The sequence below is a fragment of the Canis lupus genome, chromosome 13 (genome assembly GCF_048164855.1).
Source record: "Canis lupus baileyi chromosome 13, mCanLup2.hap1, whole genome shotgun sequence".
Taxonomy (NCBI): domain Eukaryota; kingdom Metazoa; phylum Chordata; class Mammalia; order Carnivora; family Canidae; genus Canis; species Canis lupus.
Window position 1 is genome coordinate 58,976,891 of NC_132850.1, and position 20,830 is coordinate 58,997,720.

General features: G+C 34.8%; 1 pseudogene; it reads right to left on the minus strand.

Annotated features, from left to right (window-relative positions):
* Positions 1 to 478: 478 nt before the first annotated feature.
* On the minus strand, positions 479 to 20,580 carry LOC140602300 (splicing factor 3A subunit 3-like; annotated as a pseudogene).
* Positions 20,581 to 20,830: the final 250 nt, after the last annotated feature.

Sequence of the window (20,830 nt, forward strand, 5' to 3'; positions counted from 1 at the left end):
CAGAGCTTTACAAATATTAACCCATCTAATGTTTATAATAATCTTGTGATGTATGCACGGATTTCACCAAGGTGGGAAAGGAACGCGAAAGGGAATACATAATTTTATACGTGGTGCTTTATCAGCATGAGTCCACATACCAAAAATACTAAATCTATATGTAATTTGTCCAGCTCCTTGCTTGATTAGTTGACTACAAATAGACTCTGATAGAATTTCCCAATGAAGCTGAGGTATAAAACATAACCTACTTTTTAAAACTTTTTTTGAATTTTCTGACAGAATCTTTTCATGTGAAACAAAGATAGAACACATCTCAACTCTACAATCTGCCAGTATGTCTTGTTTTTTACAAGATGTGTGCTAGACCGTAAGACTAAGTAGCAGAGTCTTTGAGAACATTTGGTTGGGAGAAATAGAAGAAGCAGATTTTAGGTAAGCCTGGGCAAGCCCCAAAGCTGAGATACGTCCTTGAACACTAGAGCTGTCCTCGTCTCTTCAGGTCCTCACAGATCTTCTTATTCACAACACTCCCACTGGAGTCTTCATATTCTTCCTCAGTGTCAGGCTGCCACCATTCTGATGCCTTCCGTAGTTTCAGGTTGGCCCACAGGGAACAGAACCTTCAACCCGTGTCACATTGGCAAAGTGGGCAGTGTTTGGGATGACCAAACCCTTCGTGCCATGGGCACGGCCACTCAACACAGTGCCCCTGGAAGGTACGTATAGACCTTGGTAGGTATAATTTCCACAAATCTCACAGTTGTAGCTTAGATTATGAGTCTTATACCTATGCAGTAGGGAATGGGTTTGCCATCCCAGCCAAGGGTCAGGTTTTGGGGGTTATCCATGATCTCATCCTCTTCATCTTCACCTTCACTCTCACTGATCTGCTTCAACTTCTACTTCTCTACTTTTCTACTTCTTGCTTTTCCCCTGTCCTGGCCTGTTTGTGATGTACGTTTTCTGAGCTTGCTCTTGTAGGGTCCCACTACACTTCAGGCCTAAAGCGAAGAGTACAGATTTCAATCTGTCCAGACCAAGGGCCAACTCCTCCATAGAAGAGAATGCAGACAGGTCAAGATGGGCTCCAGCATGGATCAGGACACGGCTTGTCTGTTCTGGCCACCCAGGAAAGATACCATTCTCTCACTTCTCAAACTCATTATGGATCTTTACAAAAAGTTCAATCTGATCTTGGAGCAGCCTCGCTCGATCGTGTGATCTCAGAGGTAGTCAAGCATCATCTCCAGGTATCTCTTGTATTTGGCATTCATCCCTTCTGTAGAAATGTTAAATAACTGCTCAACGATGGATAGGTGTGTTATATAATCCAGCTTCTCCTGAGGCCTTCAGGTTAATGTATTTAGGGTTGACAGTCATGGACATGGAGGTAATGACCATAATCTCTTTATCTGTTAACTTCACCAAGTTCCATGTCTCTTCGCTTGGATTCTCTCAAACCTTCAGAAGCTCCTCAAACTCCACTGACATTAGCACAGAGATCTCATTTGGGTCTTTCTGGAAGAATTCCTTTATTTGCTTGAGTATGTTATGAAATTCAGCAAATTTGTTGGGTCTTGAAATGGCATTGAGTTCCTCCTTATTTTTTTTTTTATTTTGTATATATGTTTTATTGGAGTTTGATTTGCCAAAGTATAGTATAACACCTAGTGCTCATCCCATCAAGTGCCTCCCTCAGTGCCCTTCACCCAGTCACCCCATCCCCCCACCCACATCCCCTTCCACTACCCTTTGTTCGTTTCTCAGAGTTAGGAGTCTCTCACAGTTTGTCTTCCTCTCTAATTTTTCCCACTCATTCTCCTTCCTTTTCTTTATAATCCTTTTCACTATTTCTTATATTCCCTGTATGAGTAAAACCATATGATGTTTGGAGAAAATGGAGAAAGAAATGGAGAAAATGGCATGAGAGATAGGAATGTTTGAGGGGACTTTACATGTGATTCTTTTGTATCTCTTCAAATTCCCCTCCACAGACGACTTGGATTACACTACTGAGAAACTTGATGAGGAAAGCACTAGCATTAAAAATTCTACCTACTGAAGACTAGAAATAAGGCAAAAGATGCTACCATTGATATTCACTCCTTGATTTTTTTAGCATTGATACTAAATGCTATTCTGAGACTACTGAGACTCCAAGAATCCAAATGGTAGTTTATAATTGCCAGAGATAAATTAGATCTCAGCTTTAAAAAACAGATTTGTGGCTGTGATTAAAGGATGCTCAGGTGTCAATAACTAAAATAATTAGATAATGCACTTAGGGACCACTTAATTTATACAGCTGAAACTGGATGTCTTTCAAATAGAGATAGTTTTAATTGCCACGAAAATTAATGGTCCATCCTCCAATTTCTCAACATGACTAAGGTCACAGATTCATCATCACCTCTTAAGGGAAAGTTATACAATCTCCAGAAAAGATTTTCCAATCACACTACAAATATACATACCACAAGTCTCAGTCCTAACCTTTCCTCTATGGACCAAAGACTCTTTAATTGAGTAACAGGGCTCTAGAGAAAGAGAAATAAACCAATCTTAGAATTTTTGGACATTACTCTGTACTTATAATGTTTTCTCAAACACAGAGTGCCATTCAGTCTGCTGGGTAGGCTTAGGGATCATGGGAATCAGTTAGGAAATATAATTTATCCCAAGAATGTCTTACAGTGATCTCAGTGCATACAAATTCATCTTACATATATATCTACGGTCAGTGAATGCAGGTTTAGACCAGATATACTTAGAAACTGTCAGAATCATCCAATTTGATACCTAAATGTTTGGAAGAGATTTATTTTTGGAGGAAAGGCCAAGTACATGGGCCAAGTGTCAGGGAGTTCCAACTCCATAGCAAACTTTAAAACAAAAGCAATATTGCAGGACAATACTGAAGGACAAAGTTTAGTGCAACTACTAAAAAGCTAAAAGAAAAAAATCTAAAAGATTCTTAACATAGCACCTTTTAAGTTGCTTATTTGGGTTTCACAGAACACAATTTGTGTGTGTGTGTGTGTGTGTGTGTGTGTGTGTGTGTATACACTCTGCTCTAAGAAAAAAGGTTTTTTTTAATTTTAAAATGATAAAAAATGTTTTTAGAACACTTCATGTAAAATGGAATACATAAACATTTTATTTTAAAACTCCTTTTAGGATTCTCTTTCCAAGAAGCTAAAGAATAAATTATCAAGATTTCAAAACTATAAATATATTCCCAAGAAAGAGTTTTAGTAAGAAAGTAGCATAAAGATAATATATAAAGATGGTACAACACAGAATGGTTTAGAGGTTAGAATTTAATATAAAATCTTAGGATTCCAGACAGAAAATAATTTTGTTTAAAGTGAAGTATGTATGTTTTTAATATAAAGATATGAATAAAAGACATTTAAAAAGGCATGTCTATTATCCTTATAGGAAGAGAGTAAGTAAAATTTAGTGGAGGAAGTAGATGTAATTTAAAAACCTTTGGTTAAATAACAAATATCACATATAATAAACAAAACGTTTAAAGCAAATTTAAAGTGGTTCTAGCATTCTCATCGTCTATAGCATGCACAGAGAATAATTTGGAAAGATATTTTTAGAATAGAAAAAAAATGTTACTCATTATTCTGCAGGAACACTATCACTCATGGATAAAATCTAAGATAGATAGATAAGCAATAGATACAAGTAATCACTATGTGAAATACCCTAAGAAATTTGTTATTCCTATCTTTCAGTCATAAGTTTACCATATACACCCAAGGGACAATACTTTCATGGAGTTCTTTTTTTCCTTCTGTGCCCTGTAATAACATTCCCTTATTTATGTCATGGCTGTGCTAAGGTGTTATGTGCTGTCAAATTTCCATATCATTGAGTAAATATTTCAGTTTGGAATTTGTTATCTGCTGTGATGCTTTGTTAAGAGCTAGAACATCTGGGGTATGCCCTTTGTATCAATTTATTTCTTTATATTATTGGATATACATCTGTTATACCCACTTTTCATGGGATAAATGGTTTTCCCTCAGAATTCATTAAAGTCCTAACCTCCAGTACCTCAAAATATGGCCAACATATTGGTCTTTAAAGTCTTAACATAGATATTCATGTTAAAATGAGGTCATTAGGTTGGGGCCTAATCACTGACATTATATAAAGAGGAAATTTGGATACTGACAAGCACACAGAAGGGTATCATGTGAAGAGAAAGATGTCAATTGAGATGAAGCTTCTAGAAGCCAAGAATAGTCAAAAGATTGCCAGTGATCTATAAGAAACTAAAGGAGGCACATAAAATAGATTATATCTCACAGTTCTCAGAAAGAACTAATCCTGACTATACCTTGATCTCAGACTTCTAGCCTCCAGGACAGTGAGAAAACAGATTTCTCTTGTTTTGGACACCCAGGTTCTTTTTTTTTATTTTAATTTTTTTATTGGAGTTCAATTTGCCAACATATAGCATAACATCCAGTGCTCATCCCACCAAGTGCCCCCCTCAGTGCCCATCACCCAGTCACCCCAACCCCCACCCACCTCCCCTTCCACTACCCCTTGTTCGTTTCCCAGAGTTAAGTGTCTCTTATGTTTTGTGACCCTCACTGATATTTTCACTCATTTTCTCTCCTTCCCCTTTATTCCCTTTCACTAATTTTTATATTCCCCAAATGAATGAGACCATATAATGTTTGTCCTTTTCCGATTGACTTACTTCACTCAGCATAATACCCTGCAGTTCCACCCATGTTGAAGCAAATGGTGGGTATTTGTCATTTCGCTGCATCTGTATCTTTGGGGTAAATTTCCAGCAGTGCAATTGCTGGGTTGTAGGGCGGGTCTATTTTTAACTCTTTGAGGAACCTCCACACAGTTTTCCAGAGTGGCTGCACCAGTTCACATTCCCACCAACAGTGCAAGAGGGTTCCCCTTTCTCCACATCCTCTCCAACATTTGTGGTTTCCTGTCTTGTTAATTTTCCCCATTCTCACTGGTGTGAGGTGGTATCTCATTGTGGCTTTGAATTGTATTTCCCTGATGGCCAGTGATGCAGAGCATTTTCTCATTTTCTCTTTAAAAGATTGAGTTCTCATTTTATTCATTAGATTCTAGACAGACTGGTAAAATTTCTCTAAAAGCATAAAATGGAAGAAGGAGTTCCAGAATTGCAAGTAGACAAAAGAATATAAAGCAAAAGAAAAATATAGAAAAAAAATGAAGATTAACATTAAGTGCCTTGTAGAGTTAGAGTAGAAAATGTCTAAGTTGTATGGAATAAAAGTGTGCTATGATAGGGAAGCATGAATCATGATGTTGGAACCAGAATAGCTCTGCATGCTTTACTTATTCAAGTTAAAACCATGAAATGAAGAACTACCAAGTTTCAAGAGCTGGAAACATTCAAGGAAGACATGGGGCATTTAGTATAAACTTCAAAAAGTACCTGACTTGGGAGTAAAATAAAAAGGCCTTAGAATAAAACATATTCTACTTGGTCAAAATAACATAACATGAAACATAACATGCAAATAAAATAAAATCCGCTTATAAACAAACTTTGAAAGAGTAAAGCTTATCCATAAATTAAAAAAAAAATCACTTAACAAAAGTCAATACTCTAAAGAAAGACAATAAATTTCAAGCTGATCAATATAAGCCTATGCATACCATTTATTAATTTGAATACAAAGATACAAAGCACATTACTTAGGATGCTGAGATTGTGAGACTGTAAAAAAAAAAATAATACTAACGTATATCCTAAATTAAAAGGGTAGAAAAAGTTATGCCATGCAGACACTGATTATACAAAATCAAGAATGTCTATGTTAATATACTTCAAATAGAATTCATAATGAAGAATGTTACAATGCACATAAAAGGATATTTCATAACAACAAAGGTATCAATTAAGTTAATAAAAGTATTATACAGCACCAAATATATATACTTTTAATAAAAGGGTTTGAAAATACAAGAAGCTACAACTGAAAGAGAAATAGAAAAATGCAAAATATATTCAGAGCTTCTATAATTCTCTCTTAGATACTGACAGTGTTTAGTACACAAAAAGGCTATAAAAGACATTAACATGACCTTATTGACATGGACTCAGCAGTAGCAGAATAAACATTCCTTTTAATTTCACAAGTGAATTGACCATGATAGGCCAGATGCTCTTTCATAAAATATATAATGATTAAATTCTTTATAGATTATCCTCTGAGCAAAAGAGATCCTATTAAAAATCCATAAAAAATAGTATCTGAAAAATACCTAAATTTTGTAAATTAACATACTCTTAAAAGCTAATGGACCAAAGGAAAAAATACAAGTGAAATTAGAAAATATTTTAAGTTGAATGATAAGAAAGACACAACATCTTAATTTTGGGGGGATGTATGGGATCCCTGGGAGGCGCAGTGGTTTGGCGCCTGCCTTTGGCCCAGGGCGCGATCCTGGAGACCGGGGATCGAATCCCACGTCGGGCTCCCAGTGCATGGAGCCTGCTTCTCCCTCTGCCTGTGTCTCTGCCTCTCTCTCTCTCTCTCTCTATCTCTGTGTGACTATCATAAATTAAAAAAAAAAAAATTGGGGGGGATGTGTGTAATGATAGGAAAGGAAAGGAAAGGAAAGTCGTATCTTTAAATGTTATAATGGAGAAAAGAAAAATATAAAATATATGATTCCCCCTTAAGAAATACGAAAATCACAGAGAATTAAATGACAAATAAGTAATAATAAATAAAACAGACAATGATAAGACAAAAACAAAAAAAAAATCAATGAAACAAAAATTTGTGTTTAAAACATCAGTGATTTGGTAAACATTTAATTAGACTATAAAAGAAAAATAGATAATGCAAATTACTAAAATTAAAAGTGAAAGAGATCATTACAGAGTCAACAGAGAGTAAAAGAATGAAAAGGAACATTATTTTTTCTTAATCATGATAAGTGTACTCTTTTTTTTTTAATTTAATTAATTAATTTATTTATCCATGAGAGACACAGAGAGAGAGAGAGGCACAGGCAGAAGGAGAAGCAGGCTCCATGCAGGGAGCCCCACATGGGACTCGATCCCGGGTCTCCAGGATCATGCCCTGGGCTGCCCTGAGAAGTATACTCTTTAATCCCTATCCCCTATTTCCCACCAGATCCCCCCACCAACCTCCCCTCTGGTAACCATCAGTTTGTTCTCTATAGTTAAGAGTCTGTTCCTTGGTTTGTCTCTCTCTTCTTTCTACTTTGCCCATTTTTTGTTGTTGTTTTTTAAATTCCACATATGAGTGGAATCATATGGTCTTTGTCTTTCTCTTATTTTGATTAGCATTGTTCTCTAGCTCTATACACGTTTTTGGAAATGGCAAGATTTCATTTTTTTTCCTATGGCTGAATGATATTCCATTGTACACACGTACCACATCTTTATCCACTTATCCTTTGATGGTCACTTGAGCTGCTTCCATAATTTGGCTATTATAAATAATGATGCCATAAAATGGGGATGCATGTATCTCTTTGAATAACTATTTTTGTATTTTTTGGGAAAATAGCCAATAGTACAAATTACTCAGTCATAGGGGAGTTCTATTTTTAACTTTTTGAAAAACTTCCATCCTGTTTTCAAAAGTGGCTGCACCAATTTGTATTCCCACCAATGGTTCAAGAGTGTTCCTTTGTCTCCACTACTCCACCAACACTTGCTGTTTCTTGTGGTTTTTTTTTTTTTTTTTTTTTCAGTCATTCTGACAGGTGTAAGGTGATAAGTCACTATAGCTTTGATTTGCATTTCCCCGATGATCAGTGTTGTTGAGCATCTTTTCATGTGTCTGATGGCCATCTGTATGTCTTCTTTGGAGCAATGTCTGTTCATGTCTTCTGCCTATTTTTATTTTATTTCAATTAATTGACCTATGGTGAATTATCAGTTTCAGAGGTGGAGTCTAGTGATTCTTCAATTGCATGTTAGACCCAGTGCTCATTACATCAAATGTCCACCATCTAATTACCCCTTCCCCTCCCACCTACCCTCCAGCAACCCTCAGCTTGTTTCCCATAGTTATGAGTCTCTTATAGTTTGTCTTGCTCTCTGATTTCATCTTATTTTATTTTTCCCTCCCTTCCCCTATGACAATCTATTTTGTTTCTTAAATTCCACATATGAGTGAAATCATATATTATCTTTCTCTGACTGACTTATTTTGGTTAGCATAGTCCCCTCTAGTTCCATCTACATTGTTGAAACTGGTAAGATTTCATTTTTTTAGTGGCTGATTAGTATTGTCTAAATTCTGTGCACTTTTAATTGGGCTATTTATTTTTTTAGGCATTGACTTGTATCAGTTCTTTGTATATCTTGGATACTAACCCTTTACCAGATATGTCACTTGCAAATATCTTCTCCCATTCCACAGGTTGACTTTTAGTTTTGTTGACTGTTTCCTTCACTGTGTAGAGGCTTTTATTTTGATGTAGTCCCAATAGTTTATTTTTGCCTTTTTCCTCTTACCTCTGGAGACATATTAATAAGTTGTTACAGCCAAAGTTAAAGAGGCTGCTGCCTGTTTTCTTCTTTAGGACTTTGATGGCTTCCTGTCTCACATTAAGTCTTTAACCCATTTTGAGTTTATTTTTGTCAACGGTGAAAGAAAGTTGGTCCAGTTTCATACTTTTGCATGTTTCAACACGATTTGTTGAAAACATTGTCTTTTTCCGTTGGATATGTTTTCTTGCTTTGTCGAGGATTAGTTAACCATATGGGTCCATTTCTGGGGTTTCTGTTATATCCCACTTATCTATGTGTCTATTTTTATGGCAGTACCATAATGTTTTAATTACCATTTTTTAAATATAACTTGAAATCTGGAATTGTGATGCCTCCAGTTTTGTTTTTCTTTCTTTTTTTTTTTTAAGATTTATTTATTTATTTGGGAGAGGGGAGGCAGAGACAGAGAGAGAGAGAAAGAATCTCAAGAAGACTCCTCGATAAACAGACAACCAGAGGTGGGATTTGATCCCATGCCCCTGAGATCATGAACTGAGCTGAAATCAAGAGTCATGTGTTTAACCAGCTGAGCCACCCAGGCACCTGTCTTTTTTTGTTGTTGTTGTTTGTTTTGTTTTGTTTTCAAAATTGCTTTAACTATTCAAGGTCTTTTGTGCACACATACAATTTTGAAGATTGTTCTAGTTCTGTGAAAAATACTTTCAGTATTTTGATAAGGATTGCATTATATCTATAGATTGCTTTGGGTAGTATAGGCATTTTAAAGATATCTGTTCTTCCAACCTATGAGCATGGAATGTCTTTCAATTTCTTTGCATCATCTTGATTTCTTTCATCAGTGTTTTAATATTTTCAGAAGATGAAAGGAACATTACAAAACAAATGTTTGCCAGGGACTAACAGCTTCAATAAAGTGGGTGTTTATTTTGAAATACAGAAAATATTCAAACTGACATAAGAAGTAGAAATATGAAAAGCCATGATTAAAGATATTGAAGTGTTTTTAAGCAAACAAAAGAAAGCTTGTGTTAGATTATAAAAGAAAACTTCTTTTATGTGGGAGGATTATGGAATGATCATTTAAGAAAGTAACCATAATGATGAGGAGGGGGAAAAAGGCAGTAAGTGTAAAAGTCCCTAAGTAGAAAAAAATCTTTCTTGACTTTGAGGAATTGAAAGAACATCAGTGATTTTGGATCACAATGACTAAGAGGCTCTGAGAAGTAGGAAGTGATTTCTAGAGGTCGATAGGTATTATAATACTCATAGATTAAAAAATGCATTTAATAAGCTGCTATGTGTCTTTAATAAATTATTTAATACAAGTTATAAATAGAATATCAAAGTATAATAATATGGACCTTCATGTCTTTTTTCTTTTCTTTTTTTTAAGATTTTATTTATTTATTCCTGAGAAAACCAGAGACAGAGGCAGAGGCACAGGCAGAGGGAGAAGTAGGCTACCTGGGATGAGCACCATGTGGAACTCGATCCCAGGACCCCAGGATCACACCCTGAGCAGAAGACAGATGCTCAACCACTAAGCTTCCCAGGCGTCCCTTCATGTGTTTTTTCAAAAGTCATCTTCTCATTAAATGCCATTCCTGTTGCTATCCTATATGATATTTTATTCCCTCAAATCCTGAAGTTTGAAACCTCCTATATTCATCCTTCTTAGCCAATTTGTTTTTCTCCTTTATATATTAATATTTTTTTCTTATCTTTCTTCCCTACTGAAATACAAACCTCACGAAGACAGTTTTTTAGGACTTCTTCATTTGCTTTGTATTCTCAGTACTTAGAGACGTTGCTAGCACATAATAAGCTCTCAATATTTTTTTTAATGAATGAATGATTAACAGCCAAAACAGTGAATGATCAGGAAATTCAAATGCAAAATTTGTGAATGTCATTCCCAAAAAAAGCATACATGACTTCTTTTCAACAGAAAGAAAGAAGAATGCAGACCATCCATGAAATGAAAATCTATTTCTCCATGGGCTGTTATGCATGAAAATTTAATAATGACCAGTGCATCTTCAACAATTTTAAGCAAGAAGAATATATTTCACGCATCTCTTCCCAAGGCATCTGAATGGGATAAACTGCTTCATTGCAGGTGCATAGAGATCATGGTCACTTCTTTAGTACCAATCCCAATAGTGCACATTATTCAATGCCAATATGAATGGAGGTCAGATTTCTGTAGGTAAGTCATTCTACTTTGAACACTTGTGATGCACATAAGTAACACTGTCAAGAACATGTCAAGCCCATACAACAAAAGAATGGAAGAAGGCATGTAAATTTGAAAATGAGAACAACCATCCCCCTCTTCACCTTTGGCTGACATAATGTCTTGTGACCTATATAACCAAAGACACATAGGATGTCACTAAGTTTATTATCTATCCACCTGAAGTATGTAATCTTGACAGTTAGACAACTGTGTATCAAAATCTGCTACATCGAAAGGCGAATGAAGTCTAAAGTACATGCTAGTGTGTTTAATGCCTGTGTATACAAATAATTATCACACTAGCAATATTGATAAATATAAAACATTGGAGTCAGATGGATCCTGACTTAAATATCAGTGTTATCACTTCCTACTTTCCAAGATTTCCTAATTTACTAAATATATCTAAATTGTGTTCCCTGATAGCCCAAATCCCACAATTCCAATAAGATATTTATGAACAGTGATATAATGTATATACGATGTCAACAGAGCTTATTATCATCATATGCTAATTGGTTCTTCTCTATTAGGCATCCGTATTCCAGGCACTGAATTGAAAGAAGATACTTGAAAATGCTTTCTCAGGAAATGACATGGTAAACATTTCCCGTGTGTTAGAGCCCCCAGCACGACTGCAATCATAACATAAAATGCTTAAATATTGATTTTAGGATAATACAACATTTAAAAAGTACCAAGGATGATTTCTATTTTTAAGGTTTATTTATTTATTAAAGAAAGAGAGAGAGAGAGGGAGAGAGAACATGGGGAGGGGAAAAGGGAGAAGGACAGGGAAATTAAAGCAGACTGCACGGAGTGCAGAGCCCAGTGAGGGGCTTGATCTCATGACCCTGAGATCAGGACCTGAGCTGAAATTAGGAGTTGGATGCTGAACCAACTGTGCCACCCAGGCACCTCAAGGATGATCTTATTAATAGGGTTGGTCACAAGTTCTTTTTATCCTAATGCTTTTGCATTGAAGCACTTGATAACTACAGTGATCCAAAATTATTCCAAATGGGATACTATTAACAAAGCAATCACCTTAAATATCTCTTGTCTATGCTACTCACGAAGAAGGAAGAATGACTTTTCTATATTTCTGACAAAAACTCTGTTCTTAACTAAAAGTCATTTTATATCATGTGTTTCCTATAAAAGCTCATGCCATTTTTCAGAAAACAAAAAAAAGCTGCTTAGGCCTGTCCCAAAAGTTGTAGCTTGTCTATGTGAGATGATGACTAATTTGTTATTTAGAAAATAATCCCAGAAACAAATGCACCGATTGCTTTTAGGTAACATCCGCCCACCAAAATTACCACCTTTGGAGATGTAAAATTTTAGGTTAATAAATAGCTATCTGTATTGTAAAGTACATGTATTTCAATAAGAATACTGTAGTATTTTAAATTTTGCTTTATATGTAAATAAAAGATAAGAACTCATATGAGTGAGGAAAACTCTTTTTACCTATAATTAAAGCCAAGGCTATAATAGGCAATTAGACCTCACTCTGCAAATGTACTTCTGAAACATAAAGATATATTTTATATGGAGTATCATTTGTAATGAGAATTGTGGTAATTACCTCATATTTTTTCCATCTTATATAAATGATCTTAGAGTAATTATCTAATAGAACTCTTTTCTTCCTGGGAGGCATTTGCCAAAATGTTATTTCTATAGGTAAATGTAGCATTTCAGAAGAGTATAGAATAAATCATAGAGGATGATAGAGCAAATTGAAGATTTAGGGGACTACAATAAATAAACCACAGATGCTATTATAACGTTTCATACATCATTGTATTATTTACTCATTCATTAAATACATATTTTGGCAAGGTAGGCATTCACTACTGTCAGAGATGCATAAAAATATAACCACTTTTATTTTAAAGGGAGGAAAAATCTCCAATAAATATAACCCATTTTCCTCAGAGAATAATATACTTACGTTAAGTAATTTCAAAAAATAAATGGAATAAAATACTGTAAAAGGGGACTGAAAATATTCTTTAAAGTATTTTAACATTTAAAACATGAATTTCCACAATTTTCTACCAGTGTGGAATGAAACTTCAGTTGGTTTTTCCACTTGTGTGATTCTCAAGGTTAGAGGTATTTTTTCCAGTGGATTTCAGTAATTAGATTTTATTCATTAGAGTCTTTTGTTAGTTAACATGAACATGTTTTTATTCTCTTTTTAGAATTTTTGGCAGCTTACTTTAGTAGGACTACTCATCATGACAAAAGCATAAATGTCAGCTCTGCAGCTTGTTGCTACGGTTAGCTTCAACAAGAATGTCAGAAGAAGTGACAAGGCATAAAGTGATTCAGAGTGATGACATTCCTGTTGATAATAGATTGGCTTCCATTGCTGCAGCAGCTTTAATCTCTGAAACCTCTCATTTCTTAAAAAAAAAAAAAAAAAAAAAAAAGAAAAAAAAAAAAGGAGAGACAGAGAACTCCATTACTCAGTAGTGGGAAATTTCAATCTTTCTACCAAACGTTGTCAGAATTATCTTCAGATGATTTAAAAGGTCACACTCACTTTATTTGTTGGATTATTTTTTGCAGTGTAAGTATGAACAGAGATCAACTATCATGTATAGATTTGGGAACCATGCCATCATTTATTTCTGAATATAATCTGTAGTGTGTAAATAGTAACTATTCATGAGTAGTATGGCATTCTGAACCAAAATGTCATGGAGACAGAAGAGGAACATTTTTTTTGAATATGCCGCGGACTATTTAGACATCATAGTGTTGGCTTTCTTGTGCATGGTGAGAACAACTCAGCACTACCCATTTGCATATAACATCTCTTCATTGATTTTTATGATAAAGTTTAAAAGAAGATAAAGATTGTCACTTAAATTTGTAGAAATTTCCTTTTCAAGTTTATCTACATAATCTTAATTTAATCAATTTAAATTAAAAAACTTAATATTGACTAGTTCTTTCAAATTCTAAAATTAGAGTCATTCTTTGTAACCTATTATGCTTAAAATAGTTTTCCATGGATTTAGCAATTAAAGAATTACTTAAGCCTCTAATAAAGTATGTTTCATAGCTGGTTCTACTATATTTTACATGTTTTGACATTTTCATATCTGTATTATGTTTATGAGAGTTTAGAACATGATTTAGAGATATAAAAATCTAAGAAATACTTACAGTAAGTGGACTGTAATATGTCAAGTAGATCAATATATCAATACTATATCAACAGAAGAAATGAGATTTAAAACCTAAAATTACTTGAAACTACATGGAAATACCTATCCTAGTAAATAAGACAGAGTCTGTGCTTCTAGGACTTACTGTTAATAGATAGCAAATATTACTCTGATCTTAAGATAAACTCTTAATGATTATGACACTCAAAAATAAGATGAAACTCAGGAACTGGAAAACCATATTACATAACTTATTTATATTAGTCTATCTCTTTATCTTTGTACTCAGTCTTAGATGAATATCTATCATACAAAGGTGATCTCATCTATTCCCTAAGAACAAAAAACCCAAACTCTCATTAGGCAACATATGCAAACCAGTGTGATGTCCAAACTCTCCCCATAAGGTCTAAATTTGGTAGTTGAACTCCACACATTGAGAGAAGGACAAAAATAAAATTTTGGCTAATATACAACTCATAGAAGTATACCTAGAAAAAAAAATACATATTTTATTTATTTGTTCATGAGAGACACAGAGAAAAAGAGAGGCAGAGACACAGGCAGAGGGAGAAGCAAGCTCCTCACAGGGAGCCCAATGCAGTACTCAATCCAGGATGGGATCACACCCTGAGCCAAAGGCAGATTCTCAACCACTGAGCTACCCAGGTGTCCCTATAGTTTACATATTTGTGCTAGCCAGGAGACTGCAGTTGGCATTTACTAGACTTTATCTACCACTTTGCACATAGCCAGCATGTAAGCTTGTCTAGTTTTTTTGCCTGGTAAGTTGACTCAAACCTCCATTTTGAAGGATCTGAGGCTTCAGTGATCCTTGATTTATCGAGCTGCTGTGTATTCCCTCTAAACTCGGTCATGGAAGTACTAAGAGGTATTCCAGTGAGTTCTACAGGTTCCAAATATTCCACCAAATATTTCACTATGGGCTAATTTTGTAGCAGAAAACTAACACTGTAGATCAATTTTATGGTTCAGTGGATTAAAGGTCACTTTATTCATGATGTCAGTTCAAGTCTCATAGTCAGGCTATATCACAGTCATATGTTCAGTTTCTCTCTGGACTGAGGAAAAACACAAGAGATGCCTTTCAAACAAAGAATAATTTTCACTAATGAAGTGCATTATTTGGCTGCAAAATCTTCAGAATCTGTGCTAAAAAATATTGTAGTGGAACGAACCAAAGATCCATGAGCCATCCTTTATATGATTGGCAGTGAGACCACCATTGTAACTGTTGCCTTATGAGGCATAATTTTCAGGAAACTTTTATTTCAGTTGAACTTCCTACAGAGCCTTACTTTTTTCTTTGACTCCACTCAAAAACTTTCAGCTAAAGGAGTTAGTGGATAATGAGTTGGAGTAGGAAGCCCATTGTGGTTTATGTTGCCTCTAAAATCTGAAGAGACCGAAGATGAAATTTTCCACTTTCTCAGTGTTAGGCAGTACAAAATGGTCTTTCAATTTAGAGGGCGTTTCCCTACACATTCAAAACTGGTGGGCCCCTAGAAACTTTGATAATTTTCATTTTGTTTGTCTTTTACCCCTAGCATGCATCAGTTTCACTAGAGTATCTGATTAGTAGCTACTTTCTGCTTACCAGATCCCGTCATTTTGATTTACCAAGAGGGGAACACCGTGACTTTTGCAGAATATTCAGATAACTGATTTCCCTATGACTCTTTTAAGACAGACAGCATGAGAGTTGATACAGCCCTGAGATAAGACAGGCCAAGGTACTTACTGTTATTCCTCCCCATGACAGTGAAGTGCTTCTCCTCATCCCTACTAATTGCTTTGGAAAAAAACCATAATTTGCACTGCTTTACAGGGAATGAATTGTGAGTTGATCTAGTAAAAGTACAATATGTGAAGCAGCAACTAGGTTTAAGTTTTAAGTAACAAGCAATCGATGTGGTTTATGCACCAGCCAAACATGTCAGTCAAGTGGAAAATTTGAGAAAATCACCACTTTTTTTTATCTTGTGTGTCTTAGGTATTGATGCTAATTTCTGAAATTCCTCCAGGAGTAAAGTGTTGCTTATAGTTTCTTAAAAAAGAGAAATTTGGAGATCTTCTACTTAACTCTTTCCTTTCTTTCACAGCATCTTCATTTTCAGGGAGCCAAATGCAGGCATTCTGGGGTTTACAAAATAGATCTATTCAAATCATATAATTTCCTTGTGAGAATTACTGTACTACAGAACCTGGACAAAGCTTCTGTAGTACTTATCATTCAGTGTTCACGAATATTCACTCGCACCAATGATGCCCACATAGTATTTCTGATACTTAGGCATTAGAATCTACCCAGTGTTAGCATCAATTTATTCCTGATAATTTTAGGTCACCAGAGTGGCTATTCTGATATATAGCTCCAGGTCTCTCTGTGGGATGCTTGGAGGAAGATCTACTGGATATATGTGTGGTGGTGTGGTGGTTCTTGACTAGAGGTGGGTCAGTTACTGGTTTGATGTAGGAACTAGTTTAGCAACTATGACTTCCTATTACGGGAATTCAAATCAAGCATCCATGCACAATCCACATTTATTTTAATAAAGTCTTATTTCAAAATAAGATTTTATTTTACTGCCATCTACTCATTTTTAAAGGTGTTGAGGGCCATTAACAGTTACAGATTTTTGGATGTCAAACCAAAAATTACCATCCCATCCATGCTTCTGATTAAGTCATTTTACCTACATTGTCTCTGATATTTAATCACAGTGACCTGACCTCTGTCACTCCAGAATGCCACTATTACAGTTGAAGAGGGACCCTCATTTCAAAAGTGAGATTTCCTTTTCTTATTCACAATCTAAGGAGCTTTCCGTGAATGCTCGTGCTCCTATCACTAATACATTTTTCAATGTCTTGGAGAAAGGACTATCCTCAGAGTCCCTTCTGTCAATACCTATTGGTGGAAGGTAGGTGAGCTTTACATAATAAATCCAACACATGATTTGTGCCTTCACATTTTTTTTCTCCACAATAAACCAAGTGAGCTCAGGAATCTTAACATAATTTGATGTAGATAATGAGACTGTTAAACCTAGGCTACATGTATCGAATCAAGCAAAGTGCTAAGGCTACTTCCAGCTGCCAAAAATAGTACATTAAAGCCCTAAATATGATGAGCTGTCTGCATATAGATAATTTCAGCCAAATTCATCCTTATCCTCCAGCTTAATACTCCTCAATTCATTCCCATATAAACTCATAAGATGCTTGCTGTTAAAACTTGCAAGATCTTTCAATTCCTTGGGTGTGTAAGCCATGTTTTTCTGCTCAAGGTTTTATAATCCTCCTCTTGGGATCAGACTTACTTTATGGGCTTGGAGTCCAAAAGAGATGAGTGATTTGTGTTTTCAAAGGTCTTCAATTCATCTAAATCTACATTAATATCCTCAAACCAAGTCTGAGCTACTTCATCTTACTCTACTAATGCCACAACCTTGGCTTAAGAAATTTGGCAAGCTTACATATTAAACTTGATTTATGACTTCAGCATTGACTACAATCGTAGTGGGCCTGATGCTCAGATATTCTCCTAGTCTATTCCAGAAGCTATAAGAAAATGCCATAGATTGGATCAATTGGGAAATAAATAAAAGAAATTTATTTCTCACAGTTTTGAGAGATGGAAGTCTAAGTTTAGAGGGCCAGCATGGTCAATGAGGGCCCTCTTTAGATCAGTCTTTTGGTCATATTCTATTGTGGCAGAAGGAATGAAGTACCTCTCTAGGGCATTAATCGCATGCATGAGGGCTCTAACCTCATAAGCTAATAACACCCAAGAGGTTTCATCTCCTAATAGCATCACTTTGGGTATTAATTTTTTAATACATGGATTTTGGTAAGAAACAAATAGCCTATTAGCAGATATAGATGTCCTGAACTTATAGAGAATAAGATATTGTCTTAATATCTCCACAAAGTCCTCTGTGTCTCTGTTCATTCTTTTAGCTGAGAAGTCAAAGCCCTGAGCTTATCATTTTATTTCTTCAAGCTCTCCAATGTCTTCAGAAACAGCCAGACCATTCTATAAAATTGTAGCCACAATTTGTACTATACAGTTATATGCAGCTGATATTGAGATTGACTTGATGTCCCTAATTCTCACTTTACATTTACATGTAAAAGTTCAATAAAATGTGTATCCTTTTCTTCTATTGTTTTATGTCAGATTAATCCTCAGTCCCAGCCAAAGATCCTTAAAAGGATATTGGAAAATTTCTCACTTCCCTACAGGGGCTTATGTAATTAAGTGTAGGGCAAAAACATTCCTTCTAATACACAGTAGTTTAGCAAAGGACTGACATACGTAGTTTTTTTTTATTTTGTTAAAATATTTAGTTAGTTTAGAGAGGGAGAGAGAGTGCTGGAACGAGGAGCAGAGAGAAAAGAAAAGAGATACCTATGCAGACTGAGCACAAACTCCAATGCAGGGCTCCATCTCACAATTCTGAGACATGAACTGAGCCAAAACCAAGAGTTGGATGTTCAATGAACTTTGCCACCCATGCACCCCAGACACATCTGGCTTTAAAGAAAAATATCAGAAAATATTTTTATGGATTAAAAATAACTTGGCACTTAAATATTTTTTTTTGTAAATTGGGGTAAAAGAAAAATAACGATAATTTTAAAAATGTTTAAATTGTAAATTTGTATTAAATTCTACAAAATAAACATTAAGCTAAGGCTTCACTCAAATTTTGTTTTTAACCTTTGAGTCATTCTATTTATGATAAGAAATTTTGTCCATTAGTTAATTTCACAGAAATCTTTTTTTTAATTTCACAGAAATCGTATTTTAACTATAACTAATGTCAACCTTTGAAAATTTTTTTTTTCTGTTAAAATAAATGTAGTAGGGATCCCTGGGTGGCGCAGTTGTTTGGCGCCTGCCTTTGGCCCAGGGCGCGATCCTGGAGACCCGGGATCGAGTCCCACATCGGGCTCCCGGTGCATGGAGCCTGCTTCTCCCTCTGCCTGTGTCTCTGCCTCTCTCTCTCTCTGTGACTATCATAAATAAATAAAATAAAAAAAAAATTAAAATAAATAAATAAATAAATAAAATAAAATAAATGTAGTATTACACTTCTAACCAAGATGGAGTAACATCCATTGTTGACTTATTTTTATTTTGGGACTATAACAATAATAACCATACAAGTAAATACTGCTTTTTTTATATTTATTTGGACTTAATAGAATAATTTCCATATTCATTCATATTGTATTCTATCATTCCTGCTTGTTGTCAAAAATATCAGGACATATTTATATGAACTTTGGACATAAATTACCTCAAAAACCAAGACACTAATTATTTATTTGAATTCTCTTCTCATTTCCAATTTATACATTGCTATGCCTTTTTCCATTTATAGTTTATGTGCTTCTGATTATAGAATAAGTCAGTGAAGTAAAAACTTCTATTTGTGTTTCTGAAATTTATCTTATACATAAAATGAAGGTCAATGCAAATTTAACAAAAAAGCTCTGAGTATCTTTTAGGTTAAAATTTTTGCTTTTGTCTCTTCACCAAAAAAAACATGCTTTAAAATAAGATGTAATGAATTACTTGCTAAAATGGATAGGGTATTATCGAGAAAAATAGTTATCTATTAAACTTAAAAGTGCACAGTCTAACCCACATAAGGCTAAAATTCACATGGAAAATATATATCTAGGCAATTGTGCCAAGTCTCATGAATAGAAGCAAAACATGTTTGTTTTTTTTTTAAACAGAAGCACATGGTGCCATTTATTTATAGACAAATATAAGAAAAACATTCTTATGATATAATGTTCTCTATATAAAATAGGTTTAATATTTTATTTTATTAAGTAAGAAGCTCTTTGTTCTAATTTGTTACAAAAGTTTTTGTATCCAATTGATGCAAAATTTAGTATCGTGATTATACTGTAGCAGCTTCTCACTTCAGAAAATTTATTCTGTTGTGTTTAGTTATATTTATTTTCAGAAGTAGTTGCAGAAAAATTATTAAATGTATGTATGGACCCCCATGATATTTTATACTGAGAGAAAGACTATTATTTGAACATGTTTTTTTCATGATACATGAATTTACGAGAATAAAATCTGTGGCTGAGCGAATGTAGGCATAAGAATTGTATGTAAAAAAAGAAGAGCTCCATAAACAATTTAGATGCACATGTGTTAACTGGCATTTTGAAACTGAGAAACCAAACCTAAATGCCTAATAAAGAGTAGACAGTGTAGAAATAAGCTGAACCACACAATAGAAGTCTGTAAGATTAAAGAAATTTCTGGGCCTAAATCCATTTGAAGGCAGGTGTACAGGTGTTATTTCAAAACATGGTTTCCATGACTTATGGCTGAAATCCTGCCAATAAAACAATTACAGCCTCTTCCCTTACCTGCTACAGTTCTGAAGTTTCACTCTCTGCAGGTCTTGCAACCAGAAATACATTGGGTAAAGGGTATTGAAACTCAGGGAAGACTGGAGTGCTGTGTAAAAAAACACAAAGATTATGTGAAAGTCTATGATCAATTGCCCCAATTCCTTTCACTTGGCTATCAGGAAACACAGAATCAGTCTTTTACCTGGTTTCCTCATACTCTAGCTTCATCTCTACCTCTACCACTACCAGCAAAAAAGATGAAAATCCCTCTCTGGTCCAATATACTGACTACTGGGACTCCCCAAACTAAACAGCTGAATGTCTGCCCAGCATGTTAATGTATTAAGCTCTCTAGTCACTAAGTCCCACCTATGCTCACAAATCTTCAGCACCTTTGAGTGTCTCACTCTTAAATATGAAAGAAAAAGTAAACCAGTTATTGAAGAAATCAAGCAAACCAGTTAT